Consider the following 21,113-nt stretch of genomic DNA (forward strand, 5'->3'; position numbering starts at 1 on the left):
AGCGTGTGAACGAAGGTGAAAGCAATAGGCAGAGATGGCTGGCGTGGGAATCAAGAGACAAAGAAGTGCAGTCTTCCCCACCCTGAAATGTCATGGTGCCCAGGTTTTGGGGGCGGGGGGTGTGCCAAGGGTGTGTGGGTGTTTGGGTGTGGGTGTGTGCAGTTACGCACTTGTAAGCAGGGCTGCTAGGATCAATCAATCAATCAATCGTATTTATTGAGCGCTTACTGTGTGCACAGCACTGTACTAAGCGCTTGGGAAGTACAAGTTGGCAACATATAGAGACAGTCCCTACCCAACAGTGGGCTCACAGTCTAAAAGAGAGTAATAAATACGTACAAACATATATACAGGTGCTGTGGTGCTTACTATGTGCAAAGCACTGTTCTAAGCACTGGGGGGAATACGAGGTGTTCAAGCTGTCCCATGTTGGGCTCACAGTTGTAATCCCCATTTTGCAGATGAGGGAACTGAGGCCCAGAGAAGTGAAGTGACTTGCCCAAAGTCACACAGCTGACAATTGGCGGAGCCGGGATTCGAACCCATGACCTCTGACTCCAAAGCATGGGCTCTATCCACTGAGCCACGCTGCTTCTCTGCGATGAGTGATGTTGGAAAGGCTAAAACTCTGGAACTATAGAAGCGACATAAGTAGACGGTGAGCCTGGGAGTCTGAAGCACCCAGGTTCTAATCCCAGTTCTGCCACTTGTCTGCTGTTTTACCTTGGGCAAGTCACTTAATTTTTCTGCACCTCAGTTTCCTCTTCTATAAAATGGATATTATCTACCTCAACCTAATTAGTCTGTACCTACCCCAGCAATTAGAGCAGCGCCTGGCACATAGTAAACATTTAAAAAATACAAGAATAAAAAAACTAGCAGGGTCTCTTCAGACAGCCTATTCCAGTTGAGGTGATTGGAGTTGCCTACATGCTTTGAGCCCAGATATGGATTTCTATCTCGATCTCCACTTCCCACGCCATTCCCACTGTTGATTGCTCGACTGCCCTTTGAGACCACCGGATCCTAGGAACCCACCCGGGCTACAGTCTACAAGGACCATGGCGTAGTGGTCCTCGGTCCACAGAACTTCAGGGCTGGGAGTCAAAAGAACCTGGATTTCAATCCCAACTCTGCCACCTGCCTGCTTTGCGACCTTGCACAAGTCATGTAACTTCTCCATACCTCATTTTTCGTCATCCATAAAATAAGGATTAAGACTGGGAGCCCCATGTGGAAGATGGATTGGGCCGAAACTGATTAGCTTATATTGGGTAGGGGCTGTCTCTATATGTTGCCAACTTGTACTTCCCAAGTGCTTAGTACAGTGCTCTGCACACAATAAGTGCTCAATAAATCCGATTGATTTACGCCAGCACTTGGTACAATGCCTGTCGCATAGTAAGCTCATAACAAACTGCCATAAAAAAATGAAAATTTTTAGAGCAAGTCCTGCCTGACCCTGAAAGCCATCTGAAAAGTGATGCCCAGTCTGGGTGACCAGGTACCGGAGATTGCAAGTCACTGCATTGATGGCTAAATTTGATATGAACCGGACCTAATAATAATAATTATGGTATTTGTTAATGGACCTGTCCATTGTTGTCTGGTGCAAGAGCAGCCTAGATTCCGTACTATCTCGGCCTGCACCTCTGGTTCTTACTTGTCTCCAGGCCGATGAGGAGCAACAAGATTACAGCTCTAGTTATAGGCAAATGTCCATTCCTCTCTTTTCCCCCAGCCTTTCCTGTGTTAATAAATTCAAATGTGGCCAATGTGCACTGGCCTCTTCCATACTACTCCTGGACCTTTCGTTTCGTGGCCTGCCAGGGATGGTTTGAAGTATGAGGGGAAGGAAAGAACCGGAACTGTTGTTTCTATGAGAGGTCATTTCCCTTGAAGCCAAGCTTGTCCTTTGGTTAGAAACAGTGGCTAGTACTTGCAAGTCCGTTTGGGTTTGTAGCTCTGCTTTCTGCCACAAAATGTATACATAATATCATGGGTGTTTGTGGCGGTGGGGGAGGGGGTTATTTGCAATTATGCCCCTCTGACTTTGACTATTCTGTGGTACTTTGGTGGGTGGCTGGTTTTACTTCCCATAGCCAGCTGCTTGACCAAATTGTTTCAAGTCATGTGGCAGTGTCTTTGTAGCGGCAGGCTAGATTAGTTGTTTCCGTCCTGTCAGATGATTTAAGAGCAGCTTGTATGATTACAGGACACCACATTTTTTTTTCCATTTAGTTTAAAAATGATTAAGTAGTAGCCAAATGATGCAGTTTTGTGGCTTTGCTAGAAAAAAACAGCACATGTTCTAAAGTTTGGTGTGAAACTTTATTTTGGGAGGAGGAGGGGAAGAGGAGAAAAAGGAGAAAGATCTCATTCTTCCTTCTCAAATAACCCCAAGTTAACTTACTTTCCCAGCATACTGAGAAGAAATTATATTTTGCCTTTGTGCCAGGAGTAACATAATTTTGGTAACTGAAATGAGTATCTTGGGATTTTTATTCCCTGTCAGTGAAGCAGATTCCCACTCAACTGCTGAGATGGGAGCTCATTGTTTCCGGAGTTATTTCCTCCCATACATGGTAGGGAGGAAGAAACAGAATTTAAGAGCAGTGAGCTGTTTAAGAATTGAAGATGTCCTGACACTTGAATAAGCATATTGGTTTTCAGTGGTCTCTCTCTTAATGTTATAGGCATGGCTGCTGCGAACCTTCTAGATGATTAAGGACCCTATCAGAGAATCGGAGAATCTAATTCTTTAAATGCCCTCATAATACAGGTAAGAATTTTTTTTAAATAACTGGGATTTTTTTTTGAGGGGGGGATATTGCCAGTTGTTTGCCGTGGTGATTTCTACAGAGGGACAGTTGCAGCCCATTTGCATTGTACTAAACTTGGCAAGGAGTTTTCAATTTCATAAGGTGGGGCTGATCCAATAGCGAACTTTGATCAGCTCTCCCTGGCCAACACTCTGCAGAGGTTTCTTGGTCTCCCACATGTTACTGTGCCCTCTCTCCTTCACAAGGTTCTTAACTTTTCAGTGCAAAATCCCAGCCTTCCAGGAATAGGAAGATAAATAATTCCATTTGAGGAGGTAGGTATAGACTTAATATCTCATGTTTGGTTTTAATTTACTGAATGAGCGATGTCTAATTCCGGGCTTGTTCAAAAAATCATGCACATGTTTGTACAGTTTGTGGAATAATACTGGAAGCTATCAGGGGTGTTCTGCCGACACAGGCGTGTTGTGTTCTGGAAGAATCTTAAGTTATGAAATAATTGCACATTCCTTGCACACCTTGACTGGTGCCACATGTACAGAGATTTCTATGTCAGCATTGGTCGTTTTGGACCCAGAGCAGGTTCTTTTTATGAGAAAAGCAATCCCTAATACTTGAGCCATAGTCTATCTAAGCTGGCTACGGAAAGCATGTGTTATGGTGCTCTTTGTAATATACCCTCTCGCCTTCCCCATTTCCCTTTTGTAAGGTTCATAATCCTCTGAGACGTTTTTCAGTGCAGTTTAAAGATGTCATGGCAAAATCCCAGCCTTCCAGGAAAGTAAGTAAAGTTATAGGAGAGCTGACTGTACCTTTGTCCCCATACCTTGGAGAGCATTGGTTCTCTCTAAAGCTCCCTTAAAAAGAAGCTCCGTGTTATGCAGAAGTCAGTTTAGCTTGGGTGGGTTTATCATTCCATCTTCAGGATGCCTCTTGGGAGGGTTTTGTCCCCTTAGCCACTACTATTGATTAGAAATGAAGGATTCAATACCTATCTTTATCTGGCCCATTTCCTCTTCTGCTAGAAGGTTATTGCTGCGCTGATTTGCTGGTAGAAGGTTTCTTCCGATCCCGGTTTATCCAGCAAGAAATTAAAAGTAATTCTCCCAAAGTAAAGTAACTTCAGAAAATCTAACTAAACAATTCTTGACAGTTTTAAAGGTGTAGTCAGTTTCTTAATTTGATTTATACTAAGTTAGAGTCCTCCTGTCCAAGCTGAGAAAGCCCTTTAGCCTAGAGGGGATCTGGACACGTATGTAACAGAATGACTGAATTAGTGGAGTAGAAATGTGTCAGTGACTTTTGGAGGTCAAGTTTTGGATTAACATTGGAAAATTTGAATGAAATCAGGCAGAGATGAGTGATGAAAATTTTTAGACAGTTTAAAAAGCCTTGCTTAGTGACTTGCAACTGAGTGATTTGAAGCTGGGCTTTCCAATGAAAGTGCCGTCCTATCCTTAGCCCAACTTTTTCTGTGTGCCTACTTCACAATGGAACTGCTAATTGAAGCTTCAGAGATCCCAGTGTGTTGAAGGAAGAGTGGGCAGAAAAAGTGTCTACCAGCTCGATATACTGTACTCTCTCAAGATCTTACTACAGTGGTCTGCACACAATATGCACATAATAAATGCTCTTGATTGATTGATTGAGTGCAAAGACCCAGTCTGCCCCGTAATGTGTACTAGCTGTGAAATAATTTCTCTACAAGGTTTTGTGATTCCTCCAGCTGTTTGGACTGTTTAGTCTCCCCCTAGTTCTCATACAATGAGGGGGTCGTGTCCTTGAAAAATCCTCTGTTGTGGAAAATTTGAATTAGACCGTTCTCCTGTTCCAGTCGCCTGGGCAGAAAACAATTCTTCCTACTCCACAGTGTCCTGCATCCTAACAAGGGCCTCTCTCACGGATGAACATCCTTTCATTCCTGTACTGTGCTCTAGCCAGAATGTGGAGAAGTACTAATAATAATAATATTTATTATAATTATGTTATTATATTATATATAATAATAATTATTATTATTATGGTACTTAAGTGCTTACTATGTGCCACGCACTGTTCTAAGCACTGGAGTAGATACAAGATAATCAGGTTGTCCCACGTGAAACTCACAGTCTTAATCCCCATTTTACAGATGAGGTAACTGAGGCACAGAGAAGTCAAGTGGCTTGCCCAAGGTCACATAGCAGACAAGTGGCGGGGCGGGATTAGAACCCACATCCTCTGTCTCCCAAGCCCATGCTCTTTCCACTAAGCTCCATCTGTGCCTCTCCGTTCAGAGGACATCTGCTCTTGGCTTGAGCCTGCACTGGCTCCTGTGCTGCTTCTACTTGTGGCACCCTTTCTGTTTCAAAAGAACGGAGCTTAGGAATCCCTACACAAGCCAGTGGAGAAGCCAATTTTCCAAAGGGGTAAAAGCAAGGTAAATTGCATAATGTAGTAGTGGTAGTAGTAGTAGTAGTAGTAGTAATAGTAATTGTATTTATTAAGCACTTACCAGGTGCCGGGAGAGAATGCACAGATGGAAATGTGACATGGTCCACACCTCTTTGGGGCCTCACAGTCTAAATCTGTGTGGAAAGGCAATGGAGACGCACCCATCCTAAGGGTTCAATCAATCAAATCATATTGAGCACTTACCATTTGCAGAGAACTGTACTAAGTGCTTTGGGAGAGTATACAACAGAGTTGGCAGACTTATTCCCTGCCCACAGTGAGTTTACAGTCCACAGGGAGTGACAGAAAGGCAGTGTGGTCTAGTGAATAGAGCATGGGCCTGAGAGACAGAAGGACCTGGGTTCTAATCCCACCTCTGCCACTCATCTGCTGTGTGACCTTTGGCAATTCCACATTGCTGTAGGCGTCACAACAAGCAGGTGGTGAAACCAGGATTAGAACTCAGGTCCCCTGACACCCAGGCCTGTGCTCTTTCCAATAAATAAAGCTGCTTCTCTGAGAAACTATAGCTATTGTTAGTGACAATTACCTTTTAAATGCAGAGAGATTCAGATCTGTTATTATTTGAGTTATTATTTTTCCTCACATCGCACACCTACTTTGGGCACAGCATTGCTCTTGTATACTTGGGACTAAATGCAAAGAGGGGTGTTGGCACTGAAATAGTAAGCAGTGCTCCTGGGAGGGACAGACCAGGCTCCAAATCCTCAGATCACTTGGGTCCAGGTGCCAAGCCACGCTCCCTGCTCCAACTTGCCAGAAGGCAGTCACTGTGTAAAAACTCTCCTCCACACAGACTTGGCTAGTGGATAAACTTGTCTCAGAATGATCTACCTTAATAATAATAATAATTAATAATAATGGCATTTATTAAGCACTTACTATGTGCAAGGCACTGTTCTAAGCACTGGGGTAGATACAAGGTAATCAAGTTGTCCCACGTGGGGCTCACAGACTTAATCCCCATTTTCCAGATGAGGGAACTGAGGCCCAGAGAAGTGAAGTGACTTGCCCAAAGTCACACAGCTGACAAGTGGTGGGGCTGAGATTCGATCCCATGACCTCTGACTCCAAAGCCCAGGCTCTTTCCACTGTGCCATGCTGCTTCTACCTTTACAGTCCACACTTTTGCTTGAAGTTTAGGCTTCTGAGTGAGAATCTGGGGCTTTTGTCTGTTCCTTATGTCTCTGGGGATTTGATAGAAACAAACCCAGACCACTGTCATGTCAAAACAAACCAACCAACAAAAAACCTAGGGTCTGAGCCTTAAATTTGGGCTGCTGCTTTTCCACATTCTCAGAAATCAGTCTAATGGAAGATTGTGATTGTGTAGAAATCCTCCCTTAAAACAGATGGCAAACATGTTTCCATGCCCTCCTTCCTTCCCATCCTCATTCCCTCCCTCTCTGTTTTCCTCGTGCTTGCGGTGTCTCTGGTGATCTTGCCTTGGGCACTCCATTAGTTCTACTCTTCTTTCAGGTCGTATATATACCCTATCAAGTCTACCTTCTCTTCTGCAACCCCAAATCTTATGGCTGGATTTCCCATCACTACAGTTAAATGAGCTATTTGTTAGCAGTTGTGCAAACCCTGAACAACTCTTGGCAGCCTTTAACCAATTCACTTTCCAGGTGACAAATTAATCCTGTATATTTCTCCTAGGGCATACTTATCTCATGGGGCCATAATTTTGTTATCCAGACTGAGACTAGATTTTGACAGAATAGTAATCCTCCTCATCATCATGGCCATTACCATTGCTGTGGTTCTGAGTCATTAACAGATGTCATTAACGGATGACTTATTGTTCTAGGGGAATGAACTGCTTTCTGGGAGTAAGACAGTATTAGAGATGCATTAATTTTTGATGCCCACCATGGCCACATTTAGAAAATTCCAGCTGTGTTGTGCTAAAAATGTAGCAAATTCTTGCATGCCAGGAATGTTGGTGATCCCAATTTTCTGTTAGCTCAGGTTTTTTCTTATTTTCCAAATTTCCAGTTGCCTGAAAACTTAATAATTGAATAATTGATATTTTCCTCTTGAGAATAATAATAATAATAGTGATTATGGTATTTGTTAAGTGCTTACTATGTACCAAGCACTGTTCTAAGCACTGGGGTAGATAAAAGGTAATCACATTGTCCCACGTGGGCCTCGCAGTCCTAATCCCCATTTTACAGATGCCACCCAAGGATCAGAAATGAGACTTTGGCCATCCCCTCTTGCACCCTTGACTTTGGACTCTCTGGGGCATTGATTTTTTTTTTTTAAATCCTGCCTATTCATTCAATCGTATTTATTGAGCGCTTACTGTGTGTAGAGCACGTGACTAAGCACTTGGAAAGCACGGTTTGGCAACAGATAGAGACAATCCCTACCCAACAACGCACTCACTTTTACCTGAATCCAAAGCCTCTAGAAAAGGAGGAAATTTCTGAGTCCTGCTTCTTCATTCATTCAATCATATTTATTGAGCACTTTCTGTGTGCCTGTGAGAGAGTATAACAATAACCAGACACATTCCTTGCCCACAGTGAGCTTACAGTCTGCATTCTGACCTCTAAACTTGGCCTGACATCCTGGGCCTCTTTTGCGAGCTCCCTTGTTGGCTTGAAATGGGACCCAGCTTTCTCCACAGCCCCACTACTATAAGCAACATCCAGGAATTGAGGAAAGATTCATCTCCAAAACTTTGGGATTCCTGGATTTTTCCAACTTTCTGAGCTGGAGGAAGGTGAACGTGAGCTTCCTAACACTCTGGGTTTTCTCCCAGGAGCTTTCTTCAGTCACTCCCCTGCCCTCTCCCTTCCATTTCCCTTGTTGTTGTTCCCCTTTCCCTTCTTTTTTGGAATAATTTTTCGTGTTTCTGGACCAAGCACTCCCATGGCCCCGAAGTATGGTGGTGGTGTCGCAGGGCTCAATTCCAGCAGGCTGCCTCAGTGGGTCTAGGGGGGGCCTCCGTGGCATGGAGCCAAACAGGGTGTTGGGCCATTGGAACCAGAAGGAGATAGAAGTTATCATTTTTATTGAGTGCTTACTGTGTGCAGAACACTGTACTAAGCACTTGGGAGAGTACAACATAATAATCAACAGACACATTCCTTGCCCACAACAAGCTTACAGTCTAGAGGGGGAGACAGACCTTAATATAAATAAATAAATTATAGATATGTACATAAGTAGTGTTCAGGCTGGGAGGAGGGGTGAATAAAAGGAGCAAGTCAGGGCGATGCAGAAGGGAGTGGGAGAAGAGGAAAGGAGGGTTTAGGCAAGTGAGAGGAGAGCACTGTAACCAACCAGTGGAAAATGGCTTGCCTCACTGTCCGGTCCCAGGTTTGGCCAGTGGAGTCCAGGTAATGATGGCATTTATTAAGCGCTTACTATGTGCACAGCACAGTTCTAAGCACTGGGAAAGTTACAGGGTGATCAGGTTGACCCACGTGGGGCTCACAGTCTTAATCCTCATTTTACAGATGAGGTAACTCAGGCACAGAGAAGTGAAGTGACTTGCCCAAAGTCACATAGCTGACAATTGGCAGAGCCGGGATTTGAACCCATGACCTCTGACTCCAAAGCCAGTGCTCTTTCCACTGAGCCACGCTGCTTTTCTAAGGGAGTTGGGTTTTGATCCAGACCAGAGCGGGCCAGGTCCCAAGCCCTTCATTGCTGCTTTCCCCAGGTGGTGGTGGGAGCAGCGAGGCCCCAGCTGCGCAGCCCAAGACAAGTTGCTTCGACTGTGAGCCCACTGCTGGGTAGGGACTGTCTCTATATGTTGCCAACTTGTACTTCCCAAGCGCTTAGTACAGTGCTCTGCACACAGTAAGCGCTCAATAAATACAATTGATGATGATGATGATGATGAACCAAGGGGCCATTGCCGCTGCTGACTGTCTGCAAAGTGCTGTGAAGAACACTGGAGTAAAAGGAGTTCCTAGTCATTCAGATAGTGGTATTTATTGGGTGCTTACTGTGTGCATAGCACTGTACTAAGCGCTTGGGAGAGTACAGTATAGCAGAGTTGACAGATATGTCCCTTGCCCACAAGGAGATAACAGTGTGAAATGGGATTGAGTGGGACATGGATTGTGTCCAATCTGATTATCTCGTAACTACCCCAGGTCTTATTAAAGTGCCTGGTACATAATAAGGCTTTAAAAAATACCACCATTATGATTGTTATTCTTATGACCCATCTCAATGTGTGGTATAATAACGATGGCATTTGTTCAGCACTGTTGTAAGCGCGGAGTAGATTCAAACTAATCAGGTTGGGCAAAGTCCACGTCCCACACGGGCCTCTCAGTCTTAATCCCCATTTTTTAGATGTTGTAACAGAGGCCCGGAGAAGTGATGTTCTTGCCTAAGGTCACATAGCGGACAAGGGCTATAGTGAGGATTAGAACTCAGGTCTTTCTGACTCTCAAGCCTGTGCTTTATCCACTAGGCTACGAACTGACCATTTGTGTTGAGGTTTTCAGTGTCTGAAAGGATTCCATTCAGACCCCTATGTTTTATTTAAATATTATTACATTTATATATATTTAAATTATTATATATTTAATAAGTATTTTATTCAAGGTTGAATCCTTCCCTTATCCAGGACCAATGTTAATTCCCTCCACAGAACTCTTAGCTACCAGTTATGAATTCTGAGTGAATCATTCACTACATGATGCAAAGAGTGAGCAGTGCAACTTTATTCAAATATATATAAAAATTTTAATTTTATATTTTATTCATCTCTGGCTCTATTTATAAATCATTTTTTGTTAATCTCCATTACATTGTAAACTTTTGAGTGCAGGGAATATATGTATTTTGCTTCTGTTGTGCTCTCCTAAGCACGTAGAACTGTCACTCAATATGAATGCTGATTGATTGAGGGCAACTAATATTATGACAGCATGGTTGGCAGCAGAAAGGTGCTAGTGGTTATTTAATTCAGCATGAGCCCTCTGAGTTCAGGGACTATGAACCATTCCGACCTGTGTGTTCATTCCCAGCCCTTAGCACGGTGCTCTGCTCACAGTAAACACTTTAAAAACTACTATGTTGCGGAGAGAGCAGTGGTCTTGGAGCCAGAAGGTCGTGGGTTCTAATCCCTGCTCCGCCACTTGCCTGTTGTGTGACCTTGGGGAAGTCACTTCACTTCTCTGTGTCTCGGTTCCCTCATCTGTAAAATGGGTATTAAGACTGTGAGCCCCATGTGGGACAGGGGCTGTGTCCAACCTGATTCACTTCTATCCACTCCAGCGCTTAGTACAGTGCCTGGCACACAATTAGCACTTAACAAATACCGGAATCATTATTACTACTACTACTACTACTACTATTACAAAAAATGAACAAAAAATAAGCTGTACTCAGAGTTCAGTATTGTGGTAAAGGAATGGGTCCGCCAACTGTCCTATACTCTCCCAAATGCTTACAACAGTGCTCTGCACATGGTAAGCACTCAAATGTGATCAAGTGATATGCTTCAGTGCCTTGACAGTGTGTGTAAATCTCCTAGACATTTGCCTCTCCAGTGATTTATAGATAATTGCATTAGAGGTTCTCTCAAGCTGATTTGCTTGTTTTTTCACATATAAAGTGGCATTTGGCAAACTAAAGAAAACATGTAACACAGTAGAATTTCAATTTCCATTTTCTTGCAGTTGAGTTTGTTGTAGTGACACAAAGGTGCCAAAAAGTCCGTGTACATGTGGCTAATTGAATTGGTGTCCACATTAGTGTCCACTGTACTAATTACCTAGAAATTAGATGCCATCAAAGAATTGCTAGCCGGTTGTGTTATGAGCCAGTTCCCTAGAGTTGCATTGCTCGCCCTTTGCATCATTTAGTGAATGATTCACTCAGAATTCACCAATCAGTAGCTAAGAATGCTGTGGAGGGAATTGTAAAACATCTTTATCATTGGTTTTAGTTAAGGGAACCATTCAACCTTAAGGTGTCCCGCTTGCAATCTTGTTGGGAGCAGTGTGGCGTCCTGGAAAGATCACAGGCCTGGGGAAGAGGGGTCCTGGGTTCTAATGCCAGCAGTGCCACTTGCTTGCTGTGACCTTGGGCAAGTCCCTTAACTCCTCAGTGCCTCAGTTTCCTCATCTGTAAAATGGCGATGGAATACCTGTTGTCTCTTTCCCGTAGATTGTGAGGTACATATGGGACAGGGACTATGTCTGACCTGATTATGTACAGAGCGCTTAGGATAAGGCTTGGCAGAGAGTGAAGTGCTTAAGAATTACCGCAATAATGATTACTATTTTTGCGGATGATCCCTAGCCATTTGTAATGAATGAGGTGTTTAGTGTGACTCTTCAGGAATGATGTTCCGATTAGGAACACAGGTTTAATGAAAACCAGCGTAAATATGGCAGAAGAGAATCCATGTGTTATGAATGCACTAGTCTTCATAGGGGTGAATTGATTTCAAAAAGCTTTCTAGGTTTTCCAGCCAAGTCACTAAGACGGGTCCAAACCCAGAAAGACAGATATAATTGTACAGGACCATATTGCCTCCAAAGGCATGGCATATGACTCTCAGTGCGCATATAAACATGGTGTATTTTAAACTTGATCCTGAAGATTCCTCCCAATGAACTGCATTGTTCTCAATCTACCTCTCTCTGTGGAATGATAGGGTGGCTCAGCTATGCCAGGATTAGAATGTGAGGCTCCAGGAAGTCTAGAACCAGCCCCCCACACCACCCTTCTATTGCCTCCAGAAAGTTTAATGCAACTGCAGCGCGCCCAGCCCCGTGAAAAGGCAAATTTGTCATGCTTCATCATCCCTGCCCTTTACTGAATTCTCTTGTACACAATAGAAGTTTGAATTCAGCATGAATTCAGTAAGATTGGCATGTCTGTATTTATTGAACGTTCACTGAGCATGCATAGCATATGGAGCATTGTGGTCTGGAGAGGATTCAAGGTTGGACCTTTCTCTGGGCCACTAACAGCTCAATCAGGAGATTTGGGCATTCGTTGATTTAGTGGGGTCATAATTTTTTCTCAGGGGCAGAGACACAGACTTTAACCTTCATTTTCATCAATAGTCCTGTTACTGGTCAGTGTGGTTTTAATTGTCTGCTCAGTGCACAGTGCACAAACATTTCTTCCAATTCTGTTGTACTGTACTCTACCAAGCTCTTACAGTTCTCTGCACATAGTAAGCACTCAGTAAATGCCATTGATCAATTGAGGCCAGAAGCAGCATGGCCTAGTGGAAAGAGCACGGGACTGGGACTCTGGAGACCTGTGTTCTAATCCTACCTCTGCCACTTGTCTGCTTATTGATCTTGGAGAACTCACCTACTTCTCAGAGGCTTAGTTTCCTCCTCTGTAAAATAAGGCTGTTTTCCCTTCCCCTTAGACTGTGAGGTCCATGTGGGACAGGGACTGTGTCTGAGCAATTTATCCTTGTGTCTACCCCAATGTTCATTTCAATGCTTGGCACATAGTAAGCATTTAACCAATGTCCTGATCATTATCTACTGTCAAATATTGCTCTCGTATTCCTGAAATTTTCCATGAGCCACCTGACAAATGTTTCTTTCTCCTTCTTCAAGCTTGCTTCAACCTTGAAGAATTTACTTCTTCCCGGAAGCATTTTTGGGGATTCTCACCCCCAAAGCATAGCAAGTTCAGAAATAAATGGGGTGCCTTGTACCTCGTTGCTATGTAGGCTTAGTTCTTTGGGAGAATGACACGATAAAAATAGAACTAATGAATTCATTCATTCATTCAGTCGTATTTATTGAGCATTTACTGTGTGCAGAACACTGTACTAAGCGCTTGGGAAGTACAAGTTGGCAACATATAGAGATGGTCCCTACCCAACAGCGGGCTTACAGTCTAAGGCCCCTTTCCCAACCCCAATCCCTCTAGTGCATCAGGTACTTGAACAGTTTGTCCTCTGGGCTTCCTAACTCAGACTAAAAATGCTTCAGGTCCAGAGCCTGTCTCAAAGTTATTTTAGCACTATACTTCTTATGCAGTATTTTGACGCTGCTCTGACGATGTTCATTACTCTATTGTATGTTACTTGCTCTAGTGTACTCTCCCAAGTGCTCATTACAGTGCTCTTCACCTAGTAAGTGCTCATTAAATATCACTGATTGCTTGATGCACAGTGTGACATTTCATTAGGTCTAGTCTCACAAAATTTACTGCAAAAATGTATTTTCCCAAACTTGAGGAAGCCTGATAGTGTCTTTGGAAAACAAACTTCTGGAAAATGGAGTAAAAAAGAAAAATATCCGAGACTGAAATCAGACTAAAGTTATCCCCCCCCACACACACACACACCGTAACTCTATCTGCAGAAGTGCTTTTTGAGTGTCAGGTATTAGGAGTAAAATAGAAAATGATGCAAGAGGAAAAATGCATTTTTCATATGCTAGGATTTTTTTAAGCAACTCCTGAAATGTCACTGCAGATTAATGCAGACAACAGGGATCTGGATGCCTTTTTAAAAGTGGGTCAAGTGATCTTATGTTTATGTATGAGGAAATTTGCTCTCTAGGTTCAGGTTTAACATTGGATGGGTATGGTGGATAATATTGATGCCCCTAACCGTGTGTCCTGTAAGTAGCATTTGAAATAAATTAGGTTTATTTACCTTTGATTTATAAGGGTAAACACTTCATGCCTTGTATGGAATTCTACAAGCAAGAGAACTTAATTTTAAAGTTCAATGCTTTTATCCCCATCAAAATAGTTACAGTGATTAGGACTTGTATGAACAAAACAACAGGATTTTTCTCTCTTCATCAAAACTGTTGTCTGCTCAAAATTTTAACAGACTGTCTTTCTGTAAGAGTAAAAATCCACTTCTGGTAATCCACTACTGGTAGTTCAGAAATTTCTACACAACATGTTTTCCTTGCCTTTTTTGTCTTTGGGGTCCATTTTTTTTAATATTTGCTAAGCACTTACTATGTACCAGCCACTGTACTAAGCATTGGGGTAGTTACAAACTAATCAGGTTGGACATAGTCCATGTCCCACAAGGGTCTCTCAGTCTTAATCCCTATTTTACGGATAATGTAACTGAGGCACAGAGAATTTGTGATGTTCCCAAGGGCACACAGCAAACAAATGGCAGAGCCCGAATTAGAACCCAGGTTCTTCAGACTGCCAGACCTGTCCTTTATCTACTAGGCAGTGCTGTTTCCTTAAGCGTTTATTTGAACTCGGAGCGTGAATCTGGTTTCTTGGAAATTCTTTCGTACAACGGTTTTGTCCATGGAAAATATGGATATGGGATTCAAAAGTGGCATATATGACAGTAGTGAAAACTCAAGCAAGTGACTAGCAGAAGACAGGCTTAGACAACAACAGTAATTTACTTAAAGTTAGAGCACTATTTTTTGTGTTCAGACCTCTTAGCAGGCACATTTGCAAGCAGAAATTATGCCTTGGCACTCTTGTCTGTACTGAAAGGGGAAGAGCCCAGATCAATTCTGAAGACATGGAGAACCAGAGCAAAACACTCAATTTCTTGGAATTGGCCTTATTGAGCTCTAAAATTCAGATAATTTTGGTTATTAGATATTCACCCCAGGACCCTTTTCTGGACTACTAACAGCTCTTGAATTATCATTAACCATCATGTCCTGATTTTAACCCTCCCTTTAGTAGTCGTACTTTCAGTAGCTGCTGTGCACTATATTAGGCTCTTAGAAAGTACAGAATAATGAAGCGACATGCTTCGTGCCCACACAAGGTGCTTTCACTGTAGCAGGAGAGGCAAATGAAAAAAACATTTTCAATTAGAATGATAAAAATAAATAAATTGAGCAGAAATACTTGAATGCCTAAGAAGGGTGTAAATAATTTCTAAGTACTAGAATTAGCTGAAGGGTTGATATGGCTCAAGTTGGTTAATCCATGGATTTACCACGTTAACCCAGGCATTTTCCACATTAATCCAAGCACGTATCCTATCCTATCTTGTTTACTGTTTCAGCCTCCTTGCTGACCTCCCTGCCTCCTCTCTCCCCACTCCAGTCCATACATCACTCTGCTGCCCAGATCATTTCTCTACACATTCAGCCCAGGTTTCCCCAATCCTCAAGAACCTCCAGGGGTTTCCCGTCTACCTCCTCATCAAACAAAAACTCCTTACCATCAGCTTTAAAGCACTCAATCACTTTGCATTTGCCTCCTCGTACCTCGCCTCACTACTCTCCAACTACAACTGAGCCTACACACTTCGTTCCTCTAATGCCAACCTTTTCACTGTACGTCGATTTTGTCTGTCTCACAACCACCCTGTCGCCTACATCCTGCCTCTGGCCTGGAACACCCTCCGTTTCATATCAATCAATCATATTTATTGAGCGCTTACTGTGTGCAGAGCACTGTACTAAGCGCTTGGGAAGTACAAGTTGGCAACATATAGAGACAGTCCCTCCCCAACAGTGTATAAAACAAACCGTTGCCCTCCCAACCTTCAAAGCCATATTGAAGGCACATCTTCTCCAAGAATCCTTCCCTTACAGCCCTCATTTTCTCTTTACCTGCTTCCTTCTGCATCTCCTTGACTTTCTTCCTTTATTTATTGCCCCCGGCCCAGCCCCGCAGCACTCATGTACATGAGAAGCAGCGTGGCTCAATGGATTGGCTCGGGCTTGGGAATCAGAGGTCATGGGTTCAAATCCCAGCTCTGCCGATTGCCAGCTGTGTGACTTTGGGCAAGTCACTTCACTTCTCTGTGCCTCAGTTACCTCATCTGTAAAATGGGGATTAAGACTGTGAGCCCCCCATGGAACAACCTAATCACCTTGTAACCTCCCCAGCACTTAGAAAAGTGCTTTGCACATAGTAGGCACTTAATAAATACCATTATTGTTATTATTATTATCCCCATTTTGCAGATGATAGAACTGAGGTGCAGGAAGTGTAAAAATATTTATATCAATGTCTGTCTCCCCCTCTAGACTCTAAACTCATTGTGGGCAGGAAATGTGTCTACCAACTCTGTTGTATTGTACTCTTTCCAAGCGCTTAGTACACAGTAGACAGTTCAGTAAAATGCACAGTGTACGCAGTACTTGCACAGAGTAAACACTCAAATACTATTGACGATGTGGAGGAGGAAGAAGGTTAAACGGCTTCACAAAGTTCTCGCAACAGGACACCGGCAGAGCCGGGAAGATAATCTGGTTGCCAGTCTCCTAGTCTCTTTCTGGTTCCATTAGGGCTGTATTGTCTCCGTAAATAATTTATATCTTTGCTTTGCTGGGTCATTTCCTTCCTGGTGCTGCTGTTTCTTTCATGTTGAAAAGCAGCCTGGCCTAGCGGAAAGAGCATGGGGCTGGAAGGCAGAGAACCTGGGTTCTCATCCTGGCTCTGCCACTTGTCTGCCGTGTGACGTTGGGCAAGTCACTTAACTTCTTTGTGCTTCAGTTTCCTCATCTGTTAAATGGGGATTTAGACCAAGAGCCCCATGTGGGACACACTGATTAGCTTGCATCTACCCCAGCAATTAGTACAGTACCTGACACACCGTAAGCAACACAATAAAAAAAGCAGTTTGTGTCCAACTGATTCTGTTGTATCTACCCAAGCGCTTAGTACAGTGCCTGGCACATACTAAATGCTTAACAAATACTAATATTATTATTATTAACAGATTGCTTAGTGTTGTGCTGTTCCCCCCCCCCTTTCTCTCTGCTCTTGTCAGTCAACCAGTCAATTGTATTATTGAGCACTTACTGCATGCAGAGCACTGTACTAAGCACTTGGGAGAGTACAGTATAAAAGTACAACAGACACATTGCTCCACCTATCCCCACCGACTTAAGATCTTCTAGGCTGATATTTTTGTTAGGAATTGGAAGATTACTTCTGTCACTCCATCACTCTCTGTAGCTGCAGAGATACCCAGGACTGTAGTACCTAGTGCTCTTCTGGTGGTAACCAATTACTCCCATCTGTTAATGACCTAGGTGGAAAAACTCCACCACCTTCCCTTTGTGGTGATATCATGGCCCAGCTGTACATGAAGTCATGATTTCGTATTAGGGTGTCTTCTCCCTTGACCTCTGTTGACTTGATATGGGCTTTCTGGGCAGGGGGTGCGATAAGGTGGGGGTGGTGTGTGTCAAGAACTGTTGTGAGGATTTCAATGAAATGTTCTAAGACACTTGGCCATCTCAACTGTAAAATGGTTGGTAGTAATCTAGCTTCATAAGTTGCATTTTGCCTTACCACTTTGGGTTTTCTGGGTGTAGCAGCAGCACTTGATTATTTTTTTTAATGGTATTTGTTAAGTGCTTACTATGTGCCAGGCACTGTGCTAAGCCCTGGAGTAGATCCAAGATAAGTAGGTTAGACACAGTCCCTCCTTCACATAGAGGTTTACAGTCAATCCCCAGTTTACAGATGAAGTAACTGAGTCACTGAGAAGTTAAGTGACTCATGGAGAAGGGAACTTAACTGGGGGAGAGTGATTTTAAGATGCCTACTAACTGACAGCATCTCATCCAAAGCTTTAAGACAAGTTCTGGGGAATAATAAATGAAGAGTTCACCATGTGTGAATCATATCTGCATATTGAAGTGACAAGGTGAAAATTTAAGAGACTGCCTGTTCTGTAAGGAACTGGGACTGAGTTGGGATTTTAGGGTCTAGCAGCTACTTCTCTAGTTTAGCCTGACCTTTCTGCAATGCTTATAGAAAGTGTTCAGTGACCATGCATTAGACCCATTATAATTAAATTAAAATGTAGCATAACAAAGCTAGCTTTGCAATTAACTCTCCTCAGAACGGCCTCGTTAGTATTGTTTTCCCCGGAGTCCACCATCATGGGAAGCAGCATGGCTTAGTGGAAAAAGCACAGGCGTGGCAGTCAGATGACCTGGATTCTAATCCCTGCAAAGCCAGTGGCTTACTGTGTGATCTTGGGCAAGTCACTTAACTTTGCTCATCTGTAAAACAGATATTTAATCTTTACTCCCACCTGCGTAGACTGGGAGCCCAATCTGGGACAGGGACTGTGTCCATCCTGATTATCTTGCATTTATCCCAGTATGTAGTACAGTGCTTGGCACAAAGTAAGTGCTTAACTGATCCCATCATTGCTGGTATTATTATTTTTTTATTTTATAATGGCATTTATTAAGCGCTTACTATGTGCAAAGCACTGTTCTAAGCACTGGGGGGACACAAGGTGATCAGGTTGTCCCACGGGGGGCTCACGGTCAACCCCCATTTTACAGATGAGGTAACTGAGGCCCAGAGAAGTTAAGTGATTTGCCCAAGGTCACACAGCTGACAATTGGCAGGGCCGGGATTTGAACCCATGACCACTGACTCCAAAGCCCTTGCTCTTTCCACTGAGCCACACTGCTTCTCTTAAGCATTAAGTATTAGTGTTATTATTATCTTCTCTTCTCCTCTCCATGTAGTTGTGTTTATCAAGTGCTTACTAAGCTCTGGGCTAGATATAAGAGAATCAGATTGGACCCAGTACCTGTCCCACTCTGGGCCACAGATTAAGACACTTAAGAGAAGCACTGTGTGTGAGTGGAAAGAGATCAGTTTTGGAAGTCAGGAGGTCTGGGTTCTAATCCTAGTATTTGCATGCTGTGTGACCTTGGGCAATTTACTTAACTTCTGTGTGCCTCAGTTTCTTCATTTGTAAAATGGAGATGAAATATCTGTTCAACCCCTCACTTTTAGCTTTGAGTGACATGATTATCTGACATGATTATCTTGTACCTGCCCCAAAGTTAGCACAAAGTAAGCGTTTAATTTCCACAATTATTATTATTATGTAATATCACCATTTTATAGGTGAATTTCAGAGAGATTAAGTGACTTGGCCAAAGCTTCATAGCAGGCCAGGGACAGAGCTGGGAATGCAACTCTGGCATCTTGATCCTCAGGCCCACGTTCTTCCTACTAGGCAACACTGACTCCAGTGTCATAGATATTGAGCTCCCATAATGTAGAGTAGTGGGTGTTGCTCATTGACGGTGTTTACTTGATCCTCTTAAAATATTCAGTGGTAAAATGTTTCATCCTCCAACTCAAGTGATGTCACCTACTACTGTTACTGGAAGTCAAGAGGGGTGAATGGGGCAGTCCATCACAGTAGCCATTTGACTCTCAAGCTCTTTCTGCCTACCCCGTTCATGATTGGGAACTTTAGTTGATTGACTGCTCTGTGTCAGTGTTCAAAGGAGGCTCTGCTCTTTCTATCCGGTTTCTTGAATTTGAATCAATATCCTGTAAGCCCGAGTTGACATAACACACTGCTGCTGCTAGGAAGTCTTGTTTGCTCATTGTACTAATGGCTAGAGCTAGCAAAGGTCCCTATAGAACTCTTAAGCCAGCCTAAGACAAAGGCGCTTGACTGGCCAATTACCCTTAACCTTTTCAGAACTATGGCAACAAATGCTGAGAAGTACTTAAGGCAATGCGTCACTGTCCTAGTTATCTCAGAAGCTGTAGCTCTTTGTTTATGGTAAAGCATTTTTGGAACTGGATTTGATTTTGCAGAATCACTGCAGGCAGAGGGCCAGGAGTACAATGGATAATGAGTCTGACAGCAGATTAAATTTTTGTCTTCCTTTCACCTGAAAGCCACAATTTTTAGAATCAGTAGGTGAGTCACCATCCATTTTCTCATTGTCCTCCTGGTTTTTGTCATATGCACAACCACAAAACTTCGATTCTGCATCTCACATTTACATAGGTCCTTCAGTTCAAGGTTCCTAAGTGTTCATGCTCGTTCTCTCTCTCTCTCTCTCTCTCTCTCTCTCTCTCTCTCCCCCCCCCCCCCCACCTAATTAACTTGTACCTACTCCAGTGATGATTAGAGCAGTGTTGGACACGTAATAAACGCTTAACAAATACCATTTAAAAATCTTTTTATCTCTAGAAAGATATTTCCTATGATGGGCCAGTTTATCCCCAAGGGTCATACACCATTCAGTGGTGGGACTGAGAAACAATTCTGATACTCATTTCTGCTTAAACATGTTTTCTTTTTACAATTTGGATACAGCATGATAGAAGTACTAGGGAATGTATTCTTCCCCCTGCACCAGGCTGTTGTGGTATAACCATGTGCAAGCCCAAGATTTGTTGTAAGAAGCAGTAGTGGTACACATGTGTGTGGTCATATTTATTGAGAACACTGTACCTAATAATAATAATAATGATGATGGCATTTGTTAAGCGCTTACTATGTGCAAAGCACTGTTCTAAGCACTGGGGGGGATACAAGGTGATCAGGTTGTCCCACATGGGGCTCACAGTCTTCATCCCCATTTGACAGATGAGGGAACTGAGGCTCCGAGAAGTTAAGTGACTTTTCCAAGGTCACACAGCAGATATGTGGTGTAGGCGGGATTTGAACCCATGACCTCTGACTCCAAAGCCCGGGCTCTTTCCACTGAGCCACACTGCTGGAAGAGTACGGTATAACAAAGTATTGTTACATTGTGTTGTTGCTCAAGGTGTGAGGCAACTATACTTCCCAATCTCTGCCTCAGCCTTACTGTACTGAAAGTACTTCATGCTTCTTTATGTGTTTGGATGTTCCAGTATTTAATACATTTTAATGCTCTTTATGCACTTAACATACCAAATACGATTTAATCTTTAGGCTTAATGCATTTTAAACTGTGAACCTCAGGTGGTAACAGAACTGTGGCCAATCTTATATTTACTCCAGTGCTTAGTACAGTACTTTGCATGTATTAAGTGCTTATCAGATGCCATAATTATTATTATTGTTACTTAATTTTGAGGGGAATCATTCCTCTAAATTCATCTTCCCCACAAATATTGTTTTTTATATGGTCTTTTAAGCACTTATGTTTCAGGCACTGTACTAAGCACTGGGACAGATAAAAG

General features: G+C 43.0%; 1 protein-coding gene across 2 annotated transcripts in view; it reads left to right on the forward strand.

The window, feature by feature from the left end:
• Positions 1-21,113, forward strand: part of TLN2 (talin 2) — a 664,294-nt gene that overhangs the window by 375,376 nt on the left and 267,805 nt on the right. For both annotated transcript variants that reach the window (XM_038746479.1, XM_038746480.1), the window contains one exon: positions 2,697-2,782. The gene's annotated coding sequence lies outside the window, so the exon portion shown is untranslated. The remainder of the gene's footprint in view (positions 1-2,696; positions 2,783-21,113) is intronic.

Source organism: Tachyglossus aculeatus, chromosome 5, assembly GCF_015852505.1.
Source record: "Tachyglossus aculeatus isolate mTacAcu1 chromosome 5, mTacAcu1.pri, whole genome shotgun sequence".
NCBI lineage: Eukaryota > Metazoa > Chordata > Mammalia > Monotremata > Tachyglossidae > Tachyglossus > Tachyglossus aculeatus.